Genomic DNA, 14823 nt, shown 5'->3' with positions numbered 1-14823 from the left:
TTTCAAGGTTCACCCATGTTGCTATGTGTGCGTCAGTACTTCATTCCCTTTTATGGCCAAATAATATTCCAATGTATGGGTATACCACATTTACTTCCATTCATCAGTTGATAGATATTTGTGTTGTTTCCACTTTTTGGCTCTTCTGAATAATGTTGCTGTGAACACTTGTGTACAATTTTTATGTGATCATATGTTTTCAGTTTTCTCAAGTGTACACCTAGGAGTGAAATTGTTGGTTCATATGGTAACTCTGTGTTTAACATTTTGAGGAACTGTCAAACTTTTGCCCAAAGAGCCTGTATCATTTTACATTCCTACCAGTGATGAAGGAGAGTTCCAATTTCTTCATGTCCTTTGCTATACTTGTTAATGTTTGTCTTGTTCATTATAGACATTGTAATACAGTGAAGTGATATCTCACTGTGGTTTTGATTTGCATTTTCCTGATGACTAAGAATGTTGAACATCTTCTTGGGCTTATTATTAACAATTTGGAGAATGTCTTCACAAATGCATTGTGCATTTTTGAGTCCAGTTATTTGCCTTTTTATTGTTATTTTATAGGTGTTTTTTAAAAAATATTCTGGATACTAGACTATTATAGCATATGTGATTTGCAAAAAACTTTTTCTATTCTGTAGGTTGTCTTTTCAGTTTCTTGATAATGTCCTTTGAAGCACCAAAGTTCTTCTATTTTTCCTTTTGTTTGCCTTTGACTTAGGTGTCACATCTAAGAAACCATCTCCTAGTCCTTAATCATGAAGATTTCCATGTATATTTTGTTCTAAGAATTTTATAGTTTCAGCTCTTATATTTTACTCCTTGATTAATTCTGAGTTAATTTTTGTATAGGTATTAGGCAGGAATGTTCAACTTTATTCTTTTCTATGCATATATCTAGTTTTCTCAGCACTGTTTGCTGCAATGTCTGTTCTTTCCCCATTGAACTCTCTTGTTATCCCTGTTCAGAATCAAGTGACCATAAATATATTGATTTATTTCTAGATTTTCAGTTCTATTTTATTGTCCTATATGTCTATCCTTATGCAGATTCATACAATCTTGATAAGAACCTCATATTTTAAGGAGATGGAGTTTATATTTAGAATATAGAATTATAAGTTTTCATGTCTTTGAATTCATTTAAGGAAAATTAAGTTTTATAGGATGATTGCAATCAGGATAAATGTCATGAAAAGAATCTGATTTGAGAATTCCTTTTTGATCTGATATGTGAACTCAAATGAGAGTTTATAATTGTGATTTAATGCATTTTTCTTTTTTGATAAACTCATTATACACAAATTGAAAGTAAAAGGAAGATGCAAATTATTATGGAAATGTGGACCTATGAAAATTATATCATGTCAAGGCTCAGGATCTGGGATCAAGATCTGATCCTGGCACTTGCTGCTGTTTATCTTGGATTGGTCACTTTACAGGTCTAAGCTTCACTTTCCTCTTATAAAAATTAATAGACATTTCTGACCTACAGTTCCTTCACAGGAATGTTGTGAGCCTCAGACTGAGTTAATATGCTTGTAAGTACCCTGTAAACTGCAAAATGCCATAGAGATATTTAATATCTATATATAGCCCAAATTATTGATGTTCATAAGTTCTCTGAGGTGTCATTTCCTAAGTGCTCTAAAACATGCTCTAGACCTTATTAGGAAGATATCCAGAGTGGTTTCTATTTCACTTTACAATTTTTAGCCTAAAAACTTCCTGAGACTTGCGCCTTTGTAAATGTTAGTCCTTAAAAAAAAAAAAAAAAAGCAAATTACTATGTTGCTTCAGTCATGCCCAACTCTTTGTGACCCTGTGGACTGTAGCCCACCAGGCTCCTCTGTCCATGGGATTCTCCAGGCAAGAATACTGGAGTGGGTTGCTCTGCCCTCCTCCAGGGGATCTTCCTGACCCAGGGATGGAACTCAGGTCTCTTGTGTCAGGGTCTTTACCACTAGTGTCCCTGGGAAGCCCTTCTTCTGTTGTGTGTGAAAGTCGCTCAGTCATGTCCGACTCTTCGCAACCCCACAGACTGTACAGTCCATGGAATTCTCCAGGCCAGAATACTGGAGTAGGTATCCGTTCCCTTCTCCAGGGGATCTTCCCAACCCAGGGATCAAACCCAGGTCTCCTGCATTACAGGTGGATTCTTTACCAGCTGAGTTACCAGGGAAGCCCCAGCACTCAGCAAAATTATTCTGTAAAGTTTACAAATAGGCTTTGTGGGCAATATAAGGGTTCTGTCACATATTATTCCGCCCCCCCCCCCCCGCCTTTTTAAGATTTATTTATTTATTTATTTATGGCTGTGCTTGGACTCTGTTGCTTTGTGCAGGCTTTCTCCAGTTGCAGGGAGCGGGGACTGCTCTTCATTCAGTGCACAGGCTTCTCCTTGTGGCTTCTCTTATTGCAGAGCACGGGCTCTAGGGTGCAGGCTTCAGTAGTTGTAGCTCCTAGGCTCTAGAAGACAGGTTCAATAGTTGTGGCTGCTCCTGCTGCTGCTAAGTCGCTTCAGTCGTGTCCGACTCTGTGCAACCCCATAGACGGCAGCCCACCAGGCTCCCCCGTCCCTGGGATCCTCCAGACAAGAACAGTGGAGTGGGTTGCCATTTCCTTCTCCAGTGCATGAAAGTGAAAAGTGAAAGTGAAGTCGCTCAGTTGTGTCCAACTCTTAGCGACCCCATGGACTACAGCCCACCAGGCTCCTCCGTCCATGGGATTTTTCAGGCAAGAGTACTGGAGTGGGGTGCCATTGCCTTCGCTGCAATAGTTGTGGAGCATGAGTTTAGTTGCCTAGCTGCATGTGGCATCTTTCTGGATCAAGTATTGAACCCATGTCCCCTGCACTAGCAGGCAAATTCTCAACCACTGGACAGAGAGGGAAGTCCTGTTTTTTTTGTTTTTTTTCCCCACAGTCTCTTAACACTGTAAAAACCATTCTTAGCTGGAAGGGGTGTACAAAAACAGGCCTGATATTTTGTCTTACAAGCTTGTAAGACTCTTCAAGTACTATATCAACTATATCAAGTTTTAGTTACAGCCACTAGTTATAATATATACATAAAATAGAATTACTGGTTAGTTAACCAAAAAGAAATGTTATGTGTTAATTTTTATCCTAACAGCAAAGCAGGATTTTCAAGTGAAACAGTGTGAGTCATTTTGTTTTTTTGGATTATGTTTAGCTTTGATCAAAACTGGTCTAGTCCGCCAGGGATAGAGATACTGTTTTGAATAATTGGCAGGTGTGGTACAATTCACATTGATATATTATAGGACCTAAATAATTAGACAGGACAGGACACAGGTGATAATTGCTGAATCCAAGAAAGTGCTGAGTTAGAAGCAATTTTTCTAAGTGAAGCATATCATTTTTTAGCAAGACAGTGACTTGATGACACTTTTCACTCATCTTTACTGTTATGGTTTGTTCAAGGGTGCAATAATGTCAAGGATTCCAAAAGTTATGTAAACACATTATTACTGATGGCATGGGGAAATAGAAACTCTCAACACATTGGTGGTGATGGTGTAAATCGACACTTCCTCTTTGTAGGGTGATTTGGCAATATCTATCAGCATTAAAAATATATCTACACTTTGACCCAGTTCTTCTGCTTATGGGAATTTACCCAATTTGTACAATCCACACAAGCAAATATTTAGGCACTGCAGCCTTGTTTATACAGGCAAAATATTAGAAATAATGTAAACACCCATCAATAGAGCAGTGCTTAAAATATATGCTTCACATACAATGGAATATTATGCAGCTCTTTAAAAGAATCAGAGTTATTGCTAACTGCTGCTATGGTGCAAACTCTGAGATATGTATCTTAAAGCAAGCTATAGTACTAAACAAGTTACACTATGAGGTCAGCTCTCCATACCTAAGAGTTCTTCATCCATGGTGCCAATCAACCTTGGCTTGAAACAACTGTGAAGAAAAATTGCATAAAGTATCAAAAAGCAAAAATTGAGTTTTCAGCTCACTGGCAACTACTTACATAGAATTTACATTGTATTGGGTATTACAAGTAAATCTAGAGATGATTTGGAGTAGATAGGAGGGCTGTGTGAGGCTTCCCTGGTGACTCAGTGGTAAAGAACCCACCTGCAGTGTGAGGGAGATACGGGTTTGATCCCCGGGTTGAGAAGATCCCCTGGAGCAGGAAGTGGCAACCCGCTCAGGTATTCCTATCTCAAGAATCCCATGGACAGAAGAGCCTGGCAGGCTACAGTCTGTGGACTTGCAAAGAGTCAGATGTGACTGAGCATGCGTGCATGGAGGATCATAGGTGGTATGTGAAAATATTAATACTACAGCACTTTATGCAAGGGACTTGAGATTTTGGTGTCCTTGAGATTCCTGGAACCAATCCACTGATACCGAGGGACAACTATAGAATGTATGGTATGCTATTACATGTTTAAAAACAAAAGTCATATTTATGTATATGGCCTTACAGATAGTATCACTGGAAGGACTTCAATAGCATTAACATTGTCAGACACTATTCTAAGAGCTGTTTATAATTGACACATTTAATTCTCATAACAACTTTATTAATGTAGGTGATATTATTCCCATTTTCAATATGAAGAACCTGAAGCATAGAGAGATTAAGCAACATGCTCAAAGGCACAAGAATCTGGTAACAATGGTTACTTTTAGAGTCAGGAGACTGAAGGACTAAGGGTCAGAGAGACTTAATTTTTGCTGTCCATCTTTTTCAGCTGTGTGTGTGTGTGTGTGGTCTGCCATGTTTATGCATTATTTAAAAAATTATTTTAAAATTAATTTAGGAAAATGGTAAAAAGACTCTCATGAGTGCTGTTTACAAGACAGTCAGTCTTACTCATTTTCAAAGATGTGCCAATTAACATAACTTCTTGGCTTCCAAAGGATGAGAAGGGTTAATGCCTGCAGTTGGAGAGGAGGAGAAGCTGGACCCTAGGTCCAGTCATGGAACCTTTCTGGAGTGCAGTCTGACACTGGGTTATGCTAGATTGCATGTGCTGCCATAACAAAGTACCACAAACTGGGTGCTTTAAACAACAGCCATTTATTGTTTCATAGTTCTGGAGGCTGGACGATTTAGATCAGACTGTTAGTAGGATTAGATCCTTTTGAGGGCTGTGAGGAAGAAACTGTTCCAGGCCTCTCTCCTAGCTTCTGGTGGTTTGCTGGCCGTCGTGGGTGTTGCTCCATGCATAGATTCTTCTGCCAGTCTCTGCCTTCATCTTCACGTGGTTTTCTTCCCATACATGTGTCTGTCTCCACATTTTACCCTTCTTTAGAGATCACAAGTCATACTGGATTAGGGCCCACCCTAATGAACTCATTTTAACTTGACCACCTCTGTGAAGACCCTATCTCCACGTAAAGTCACATTTTGAGATACTGGGGGTTAGAACTTCAACACATGTATTGGTGGGGAGACATAATTCAACCCATAAATAACATGGGTATCCAAATTTCAAACATGCATACTCTCTAACCTTGCAATGCCACTTAAGGGACTGCGTCCTTAAGAAATAATCTGGTGCTCGCTTCGGCAGCACATATACTAAAATTGGAACGATACAGAGAAGATTAGCATGGCCCCTTTGCAAGGATGACACGCAAATTCGTGAAGCGTTCCATATTTTTTAAAACTGGCCAGAGCTTGTTTAAAAAAAAAAAAGAAATAACCTGAAAGTATGCATAGATATTTTTAGAAGGATATCCATAATGGCATCTATTGGAATGTTGGAACCTACCAAAATAGCAGTAAAAGATTGGCTAAATAATGATACACCTGCTTCTGTTATTAAAGATAATATGGATTGATATGCATTGATATAAAAAGATATGCAGAATATATTAAGTATAAAAAGCAGGTTTACTTAATATTGTGTCATAAGTTAAATGGGAAAGAATTTGAAAAAGAATAGATACATGTGTATGTATGGCTCAATCACTTTGCTATACACTTGAAGCTAATACAACATGGTAAATCAACTATGTGTGTGCTTAGTCGCTCAGTCATGTCCAACTCTTTGCGACCCCATGGACTGTAGCCCGCCAGGCTCCTCTGTCTATAGGATTTTCCAGACAAGAATCCCGGGGCAGGTTGCCATTTCCTACTCCAGGGGATCTTCCTGACCCAGGATTTGAACCCAGGTCTCCTGCACTGGCAGGCATCTTTGACCACTGCGGCACCTAAGAAGCCCTCTAATCAACTATACTCCAATATAAAATAAGTTAAAAAAAAGTGATTTCAAGTACTTTACAACCTTGCATATCAATCCAGTAAGGAATAAAGATCTTTCCATCTTAAAGATAAAAGCAAGTTTACTGAAGAAGTGAAGTGAAAGTTGCTCAGTGGTGTCCGACTCTGCAACCCCATGGACTGTATACAGTCCATGGAATTCTCCAGGCCAGAATATGGGAGTGGTAGCCTTTCTTTTCTCCAGGAGATCTTCCCAACCCAGGGATCAAACCTAGGTTTCCCACAATGCAGGCTGATTCTTTATCAGCTGAGCCACAAGGGAAGCCCAAGTGTACTGAATATGGAGTGTATATTGTTATCCTATTTGTGTTAAATTTTAAATAAATAAAATTTTGGAATAATATAGTCCAAAAACTAACAATGGCATGGAGAGTGTGCATAGGCCTTTCAGTTTACTTTACATATATATTCTCAAACTAGTAAAACAATAAACATATTTCTGTCCTTAAAAAACGGAGTATTGAAAACAGTCCATTTTATTCTGTTTTTAAACTAAATGCAGAACAGAATCAGAATATACTTGGGCTTCCCTGGTGGTCCAATGGTTAAGACTGTGGGTGCAGTTTCAATCCCTGGTTGGGGAACTAAGTTCCCCACATACCATGTGGCACATCCAAATATATATGTGTGTGTGTTACATACATGTACGTATATTTTTATATATACTTATTGCTGAGAGCTTAGTCTGGTAGTTTCTGGGGGAAAACCTAATAATTCCCATTAAGACATATATTAGCCTAGTTGTGCACACACACTTTCTGTTTTCTGAACTACATGGAAGTTAAGTTGTAGATACCATGATCCTTCAGTTCTACACAGTTCAGCACATATCTTCTAAGAATAAGGGCATTCTCCACTCAGTGACGTGATTATACCAAGGAAAATTAACAATAATTCCATAATATCTAATATCTGGTACATATTCAAATTTCCCAAGTTGTTTCCCCAAATATGTATTCTTTTTTTCTAATCTGGATCCAACTGAACTTTATGCATTTCATTTGGTTATTGTCTCTCTTAGCCCTCTTTCTGTAAAGTCAGTCTTCTGGTAGATGCCACATTTTCCATTTAATTCACTAGTATATTATTTAATTCTCTCCCATGACACAGATGTCATTTGAAAATTTTTACAATGAACATTTTTTACTGTGGTAAAATACACATAAAAGCTACCATTTTAACAATTTTTAGTTGTACAGTTCAGTGGCATTAAGTACATTCACGGTTGTGTAGCCATCACCACCATCCATCACCAGAACGGTTTCATCGTCCCAAACTGAAATTCTGTACTCATTAAACAGTAACTCGCCACTCTCCCTTCCCACACCATTCTACCTTCGTCTTGAGCCGACCTCTTTAAATTCCTCAAATAACTGGAATCCTGCAGTCTTGACTCTTCGTGAGTCCACGGACTGTAGCCTGCCAGGCTCTTCTGGAGTGGGTTGCCATTCCTTTCTCCAGGGGAATTTCCCAACTCAGGGATCTAACTCATGTCTCCTGCATTGCAGGCAGATTCTTTACCGTCGAGTCACCAGGGAAGCCCATAAAAGACTATAAATTGGTTTCAAGCTATCTAAACAAGGTCCATGTAACATGTGGTTGCTGTGTATCTAAGCCTTTTTAGATCCGAGCAATTTGCTCCCCCCCCCCCTTTTTTTAGATGCTATTGCTTTATTGCAGAATGGACTCAATTCATATATGCATGCATTTATCAACAACAAAAATCCATACATTTTAAAAGAACCACGCACTGTATACTGAGGTTCTGAAAGCTGCTTCTAATTTAGAAATACTGGAAGTAGTTATAGAGACACATTACTTATAAATTCATATGAACCACATATGGTTACTCTAAGTTCCAGCTTTGTCAGATTACCTCATCACAATTTAGCAAACCACAATTTTGGTCTAGGTAGATGCACCCAGTACAGCAGGGGGCAGGATTACATCCTTCTAGAAGCCAAGTGCTTAGGAAACCCCTTCTAACGTTAATCAGAGAGAATGATTTTCAAGTTAAGCACAAAGATAACTAAAAGAAAAAGTTTTCTCTGAATAGGAGATAAGGTAAATTCCCAGAGAATGTGCTGCTGAGGAAACATTTAAATAAAAGACTGTCGGTATTCTGTTTGAAAGAGCAATCAGACTGGGTTTAAAAGCGGGGCAGGAGTATCAAAGTGGGTAGGAGAGAGGGTGGACGACTAAGGAAGGAGGGCGAAGAGCCGGAAAAAGAGTCGTCAGCTGCCAGAGAAGAGTGGAAACCTGCTTAGCAGGTCATTTGACGAAATGAACCAAGACGCAGGAGGAATGTCCCCGTGGCGAGTGAAGTCAAACGAGGGACGACAGCAGGAGACTTAACTCCGGAGTTTGGAAGGCCGTGCTGAAGCCGGTTTTTCCACGGACTGGAACAATCCCGAACAAGGTACTGGGCGCGGACTCGGAAACAAGCCTCAGCTGCTAGCCTCCCCACGCCCAGGGAGTGACCTGCAAGACCCAGGGCGCGCCCCAGCAGGTGATTCTGAGGCGTGACGAGTCTGCGCTCCTCCCATGCCTCCGCCGCGGGAAGTAGTCCCCGGCTGCGCCGGCTCCGTAGGATTCTGGGCAGGAGGAGCCCTGAGGCCCTCAGGGCATGAGTCCCAGGAGCGGCGGACGCGCAGCCAATCCCTGGAAAGAGGGCGTGGCTAACTCGGTCCGCGGATCCCTCCGCCTGTGCTCGATGTGCTGAGGCAGAGAGAGCCGCCATTTTGGATGCTGAGTCTTGGTTTCCAAGTGCGTCTCAGCCGTTTTCACGTCCGGATTTGGCCAGGTGAGTGGGCTTTTTCAGGGTCGTACGTCTTTGTTTTCTTCCCCACACTGCGTTTCGGGTTTAGAAGTCCCTAGCCCGGGATTTGGACGACTCTGAGGTGGCAGGTGAGGAGAAACGGAATGATCCTGGGTCAGGCCGGAGGTCGGGCCGGAGGGGCTGCGGCGCGGAAGGCCGCCGAAGGCCAGGCTCGGGGGCGTGGCAGGGCCGCGAGCAGCTTGGAGACCGCTAGTCGTGGATGCATGACACCACCAAACTTTCTTGTCCCTGCTTCTAGCCGTCTCTACCCCGGGGTGGAACTGCCGCGGCCTGGGCTTTGGCACCCGACGCGGACAGGCCGGGTCGGCGCTCTCGGCCACTCCCCTCACCCCATCTCTTCTGGCCCAGAAAGACTTCGGTTTGGTTGTGTCCCTGATGCCCGGGGGAGTCCGCGTCCGAGCCGGGCAGCCTCTCCTGGGCGGCGCGGCCTCCAGGGAGCGTACCTGGGGCCCCTGGGCGAAATTGCCTTTTTCTTTAGCGGAAGCAAAACGCGACCTTTGACGCCTTTCGCCGACCCCTTCTTGTCTGATGAGCGGTCTTTTGAGGAGCCTGTGGTCCTGTTCTTGCGCCCCTCCTCTTTCAGTTCTCATTGCTCCCCTTCAGCGGTGGCTGCAGGTGAGAGGACTGGAAACTCGACCTGCATAAGGTTTTACAAGGATCGGGACCCAAGAGCGCCCGTTTAATAATTAGGTAATAGGAAAGAGAGTCACTTTCACTCTTTGTAGCAGTAAAGTTGGAATTAAGAGCTGGTCATAGTTTTTCTATTATGCTAGAGTATTCATTAGTTTTTAAAACTTTTTATTATGAAAATTTAAAGCAAAGGTAAAGACTAATGAATTCCACCCAGCTTCTTCAACGATTATTTTCTGGCCAATCTTGCTTCGTTTATTCCCCATTATGTATTCGTTTAGTAAAGTAATAGTTAATATATGTGTCGTTCTCGCCCCCCCCCCAACCCCCGCCCCGCGCAAATTGTAGCCTTTTTGATTCCTATACTTAGGAGAAATTTCCACCGGAAATTTTGTTTTTACAGCTTTCTCGGAACCCCATCTTCTGGGATAGGAGGACTTAGTAATATCCTTTTATTAGAGGATAAAAGATTATTTTGAAACCTTGATGTTAGTATTACATTTTAAAGTCATCCAGTTTCCTAAGTCTTCTAATTTTTGAAATAGTGTTATTGTTCTGTCCAGATTGTTTTCCTTCTTCCTGTCTTCCTTTGCCTCTGGAGTCTCAATGATTGGGAGCCCGGGAATCCCCGACTCTATTCCTTTAAAATAATTTTTTAAAAAAAATCCCCGACTCATTCCTTTAAAATAATTTCCCTGGTAATTCAGCTGGTAAAAGAATCCGCCTGCAATTCAGGAGACCCCACCTCAATTCCTGGGTCAGAAGATGCACTGGAGAAGGGATAGGCTACGCACTCAAGTTTTCTTGGTCTTCCCTGGTGCCTTAGCTTGTAAAGAATCCACCTGTGATGTGGGAGACCTGGGTTCGATCCTTGGGTTGGGAAGATCCCCTGGAGAAGGGAAAGGCTACCCACTCCAGTATTCTGGCCTGGAGATTTCCATAACTGTGTAGTCTGTGGGGTTGCAGAGAGTCTGACAGGACTGAGCGACTTTCACTTTTCCTTTAAAATCACAATTAATTCCCAATGACACAAAGTCTATCCTGATTTAAAAATGAAACTAGCAGAGAGTATAGTCTAATGAGATAATTTAAAATACAGAAAAAGTAGTATACACATGAATACTAATTTCAGCATTTATATGGCAAATATAAAAAAGGTTGGGAAATTATTAAAAATGATTACTCAATGTACTATTAGGCAGCCATTAAAGTATAATACTAAAGACTGTAGCAGATATGATAAGTGATAAAATTCACTAGTGATTCGAGTCTGTGATTACAACTTTGTAAAAATAAGCCTTAAGAGAAACTCTTTGTGAAAGTATGCCCAACGAATTTTTTGTATTGCTTTTTATATTACTTTTATTGAGAAACAAGGTAAAGTTACTGTCATAAAGTCTTATGCATTTCAATATTTATAGCTCCTTCCGGAAAATCTTGATGGTCTCTGAATTCTGAAGTCTGTACTTTTCTTGTGAGTTACACATGATAGCTGGTTTTGTGGTCTTTTATTAAATTTTCAGTCTTGATTAGTTTGGTCACTGATGATTTGAGTACAGTTTGAAAATACAGTAAACTTGACGTTTCTGTATGTGAGATGGTTTTAAGAATTGGGCTGTATTGTGGAAATGTCTTCTAGCTTGTTTGTACTTTTATGTCACTTATTCATATCTGCAGTGCCTGAATGATACCTGAATCTGTTCATATCCCTTATAAGAAAGAGGTGTTCAGGATAAATAAAATAATACATTTCAAATAGTTTTCCTATATACTAAAAAAATGGTATTCTGTGTACTATAGACTGTTGCCTCCTTTCCCAGTTTGGTTCTTTTGGAGCTACAAGACTCTCAAGTTGGTTTCTTGGGACTTAATGGTCTGTTTTGCTACTTTTTAGACACTTTAAAGTTTTCAGGATTACTCTCTCTGGGCAGCTTCACTGAAAATTTGGGAAGCTGTTATGAGCTGCAGCAGTCTGTCCCTTCTCTCTCCAAGGGTAACATGAGGAATGGCCCAGTCCATGGTTTTACACTTTCCCTTATTCAGAATGGAGAGTTTATCCAATTTTAAAAGGCTCCTGAAGCTGGGTGATAAAAGAAGGACTAGATCAGTTTGTTGTTCCAACTTTAAGGACAGGGGTAAAATGAAGGATTTGAAAGAGCCCAGAAGAGAACATGAGGTTGCTGACCAATGTGTGACATAATGGTGATGTAATTAAAATACTGAGAAGTAATTTCACAATCACTAGTTCATAATCCTTTTAGAAGATTTATAGTTTCCCTTTTTTAAAAATTAACTTTTGGCTGCGCTCGGTCTTCGTTGCAGTACATGGGCTTCTCGTTGTGGTGGCTTCTCTTGTTGTGGAGTGCATGGGCTCACTAGTTGTGGTGTAGAGGCCTAGTTGCCTCAAGGCACGTGGAATCTTCCCAACCAGACCAGGGACTGGACCTGTATCCCCTGCATTGGCAGGTGAATTCTTAACCACTGGACCACCAGGGAAGTCCCTATAAGGTTTATGTTATAGGTGTTTTTGTGTCTTATAGTTGTTTTTGTGTCACTTATCTTCATTAAACTGTGAACTCCTTAAAACACTAGGGTATTACTTAAATGTCTGTTGTCTCTATCTGCTTGGCACAGTACTTGATAGAATGTGCATATGTGCGTGCTCAGTTGTATCCGACTCTTTGGGACTCCATGGACTGTAGCCTGCCAGGCTCCTCCGGGCAAGAATACTAGAGTGGGTTGCCATTTACTACTCCAGGGGAACTTCTGGACTTGGGGATCAAACCTGAGTCTCCTGCATTGGCCAGCAGTTTCTTTACCACTGAACTGCCTGGGAAGCCTTACTTGATTGACTAGCACTCAAAAATGTTTGGTGAGTGGATGAACGGCAGTAAAAATCTTGAGGTACACAATGAGTTTAGAATAAGCTCTGAATCAAATGACAGTTTTAAATTAGGTATTGGGCAGTATTAGTATATGGTAATGTATATGTGTATTCACATATACATGTGTTTACATATTTTTTTCTGTATATAATTATTTGTATATGTATAAAATAGTGACTTGACCACAATAGTTTATTAACTTCTAGGTTATTCCTAAAATTAGTATTCTGAATCACTCAGGATACAAAGTTGATGGTAGCTTTGGAAACACAAGTTCAAATCCTGAATTGGAAGAATTCCCTGGCAGTTCAGAGGTTAGGACTTGGTGGTTTTACTGCTGGGACATGAGTTGGCTCCCTGGTCGAGGAATTAAGATACTGCAAGCTTCAAGGCAGGGCCAAAAGAAAAAAAAATCCTAAAATGATAATTAAATCGACCTTTTTTATTAGATAAGCTTTGAGTCTAATGTTTTTATTTTTACATATATTGGTAGTTACTTTGGACATGTCCTAAATAAGGTAAATAATAGTTAATACCTTGTGGTTTAGTGTCAATGTCCTTAATGATTAGTTTTTGTAGAATAGGAGTCTAATTTCTGAAAGTTGAAAGTCCTCTGAACTCAAGTTGACAAAATATTTTGGCAAATTATTTTCCTTTCCTTAAATCTAAAACAAAACTAGATTCTCTTAAGTTTGTGGAACTCAAAAGACTTATTTTTAGTTAAATTTCCTATTAACATAATAAACAAGTGACAGCTTTGTACTAAGTACTGTATGAGACAGTGTGGGAGTAACAGTGGAACCTTAGAAATAGTGAGTCAAAAAAAGAAAAAAGAGAAAAAAAAAAAGTCAGACACGGCATAGTGACTAAAAGCAGCAGCAACCTTGAGGAGAGCTAAACTCATTACAGCTGAAATTCTCCAATGAGGTTGAAACAGTTAAAGCAAGGGGAAAAAGATGCAAATACATTAACTTTTTATTTTAATCCAAAACATTTAAAATTCCATGTAATAATGGAGTATAACCTTTAAAAATTGTGAGCCGATGTATTGTATACCTGTAACTTATATTGTACCTCAAGTATTCTTCATTTTTTTTTTTTTTTTATTAGCAGTTATTAGCTGCCCTGAGGCATGTGGAATCGTCCCAGGCCAGGGATTGAACCTGTGTCTCCTACATTGACAGGCAGATTCTTAACCACTGGACTATCAGGGAAGTCCTAGTCTTCAGTTTTGAAAAAGTTCATTAATCAGCTAATCTTTATTTTAAAATTTTTATTTTTGGCTGCGCTGGGTCTTCATTGCTGTGCACTGGCTTCCTCTAGTTGCAATGAGCAGGGGCTACTCTGGTTGCAGTGCACTGGTGAATCATGGCAGTGGCTTCTCTTGTAGCGGAGCATAGGCTCTAGGGCGTTGGGGCTTCAGTAGTTGTGGCACGGTGGGCTTAGTTGCCCCACAGCATGTGGGATCTTTCTGCACCAGGGATTGAACCCATATCCTCTGCATTGGCAGGTGGATTCTGAACTAGTGGGCCACCAGCTATTAGCTAATAACCTATCAGCTAATCTTTAGATGATTAGACCTTTTAGGTATGGGTCTGTTGACTGGAGTTTTACTTATTTTTTTGCCACCTTCCAGGATCTTAGTACCCTCACCAGGAATTGACTCTGGCTTTAGTCAGTGAAAAGTGTGGATTCCTAGCCGTTGGACCGCCAGGAAATGCCCTAAAATCCACAAATTTTCATTTAATCCTCATACCAGCCTTTTGAGGAATGTTGTTGTTTTTGGACTCTAAGTGTAGTGTCCTACTCTTTTGTGACCCCTTGGACTGTAGCCCGCCAGGCTCCTCCAGGCAGGAATATTGGAGTGGGTTGCCATTTCCTTCACCAGGAGATCTTCCTGACCCAGGGATCATGCTTGGCAGGTGGATTCTTTACAACTGAGCCACCTGGGAAGCCCTTGAGGTGTGAGAGTTCATGTAAATATCAGTGCTAAGTTACCTTAAGTGTTTGATAGAATTTCCTTAAATGTTTAACAGAGAAGGCACTTGGGCCTGGATTTTCTTTTGGAATGTTTCTTAATTTTAGATTCAATTTTTCTCATGTATAAGGGGCAGTTATATTTTGTATTTCTTTTGAGTCAGTTTTTAAAAAATTACTTATTTTACTTTTTGGTTGCATTGGG

General features: G+C 40.5%; 1 protein-coding gene and 1 non-coding gene across 3 annotated transcripts in view; both read left to right on the top strand.

The window, feature by feature from the left end:
• The first annotated feature begins 5558 nt into the window (after positions 1-5558).
• On the top strand, positions 5559-5665 carry LOC133055402 (U6 spliceosomal RNA). Its single transcript, XR_009692677.1, has one exon. It is a non-coding gene; the product is annotated as a U6 spliceosomal RNA (small nuclear RNA).
• Positions 5666-8935: 3270 nt separating this feature from the next.
• IST1 (IST1 factor associated with ESCRT-III) overlaps positions 8936-14823 on the top strand; it is a 39693-nt gene continuing 33805 nt past the window's right edge. Inside the window, exon 1 of one of the 2 annotated variants that reach the window (XM_061138866.1) lies at positions 8936-9090. The gene's annotated coding sequence lies outside the window, so the exon portion shown is untranslated. The remainder of the gene's footprint in view (positions 9091-14823) is intronic. The other variant, XM_061138868.1, reaches the window with a different exon arrangement.

The sequence above is a fragment of the Dama dama genome, chromosome 4 (assembly GCF_033118175.1).
Source record: "Dama dama isolate Ldn47 chromosome 4, ASM3311817v1, whole genome shotgun sequence".
Classification (NCBI taxonomy): Eukaryota; Metazoa; Chordata; class Mammalia; order Artiodactyla; family Cervidae; genus Dama; species Dama dama.
Note: the sequence above shows the minus strand (reverse complement) of the source record. Positions and strands in the feature narration are given on the sequence as shown.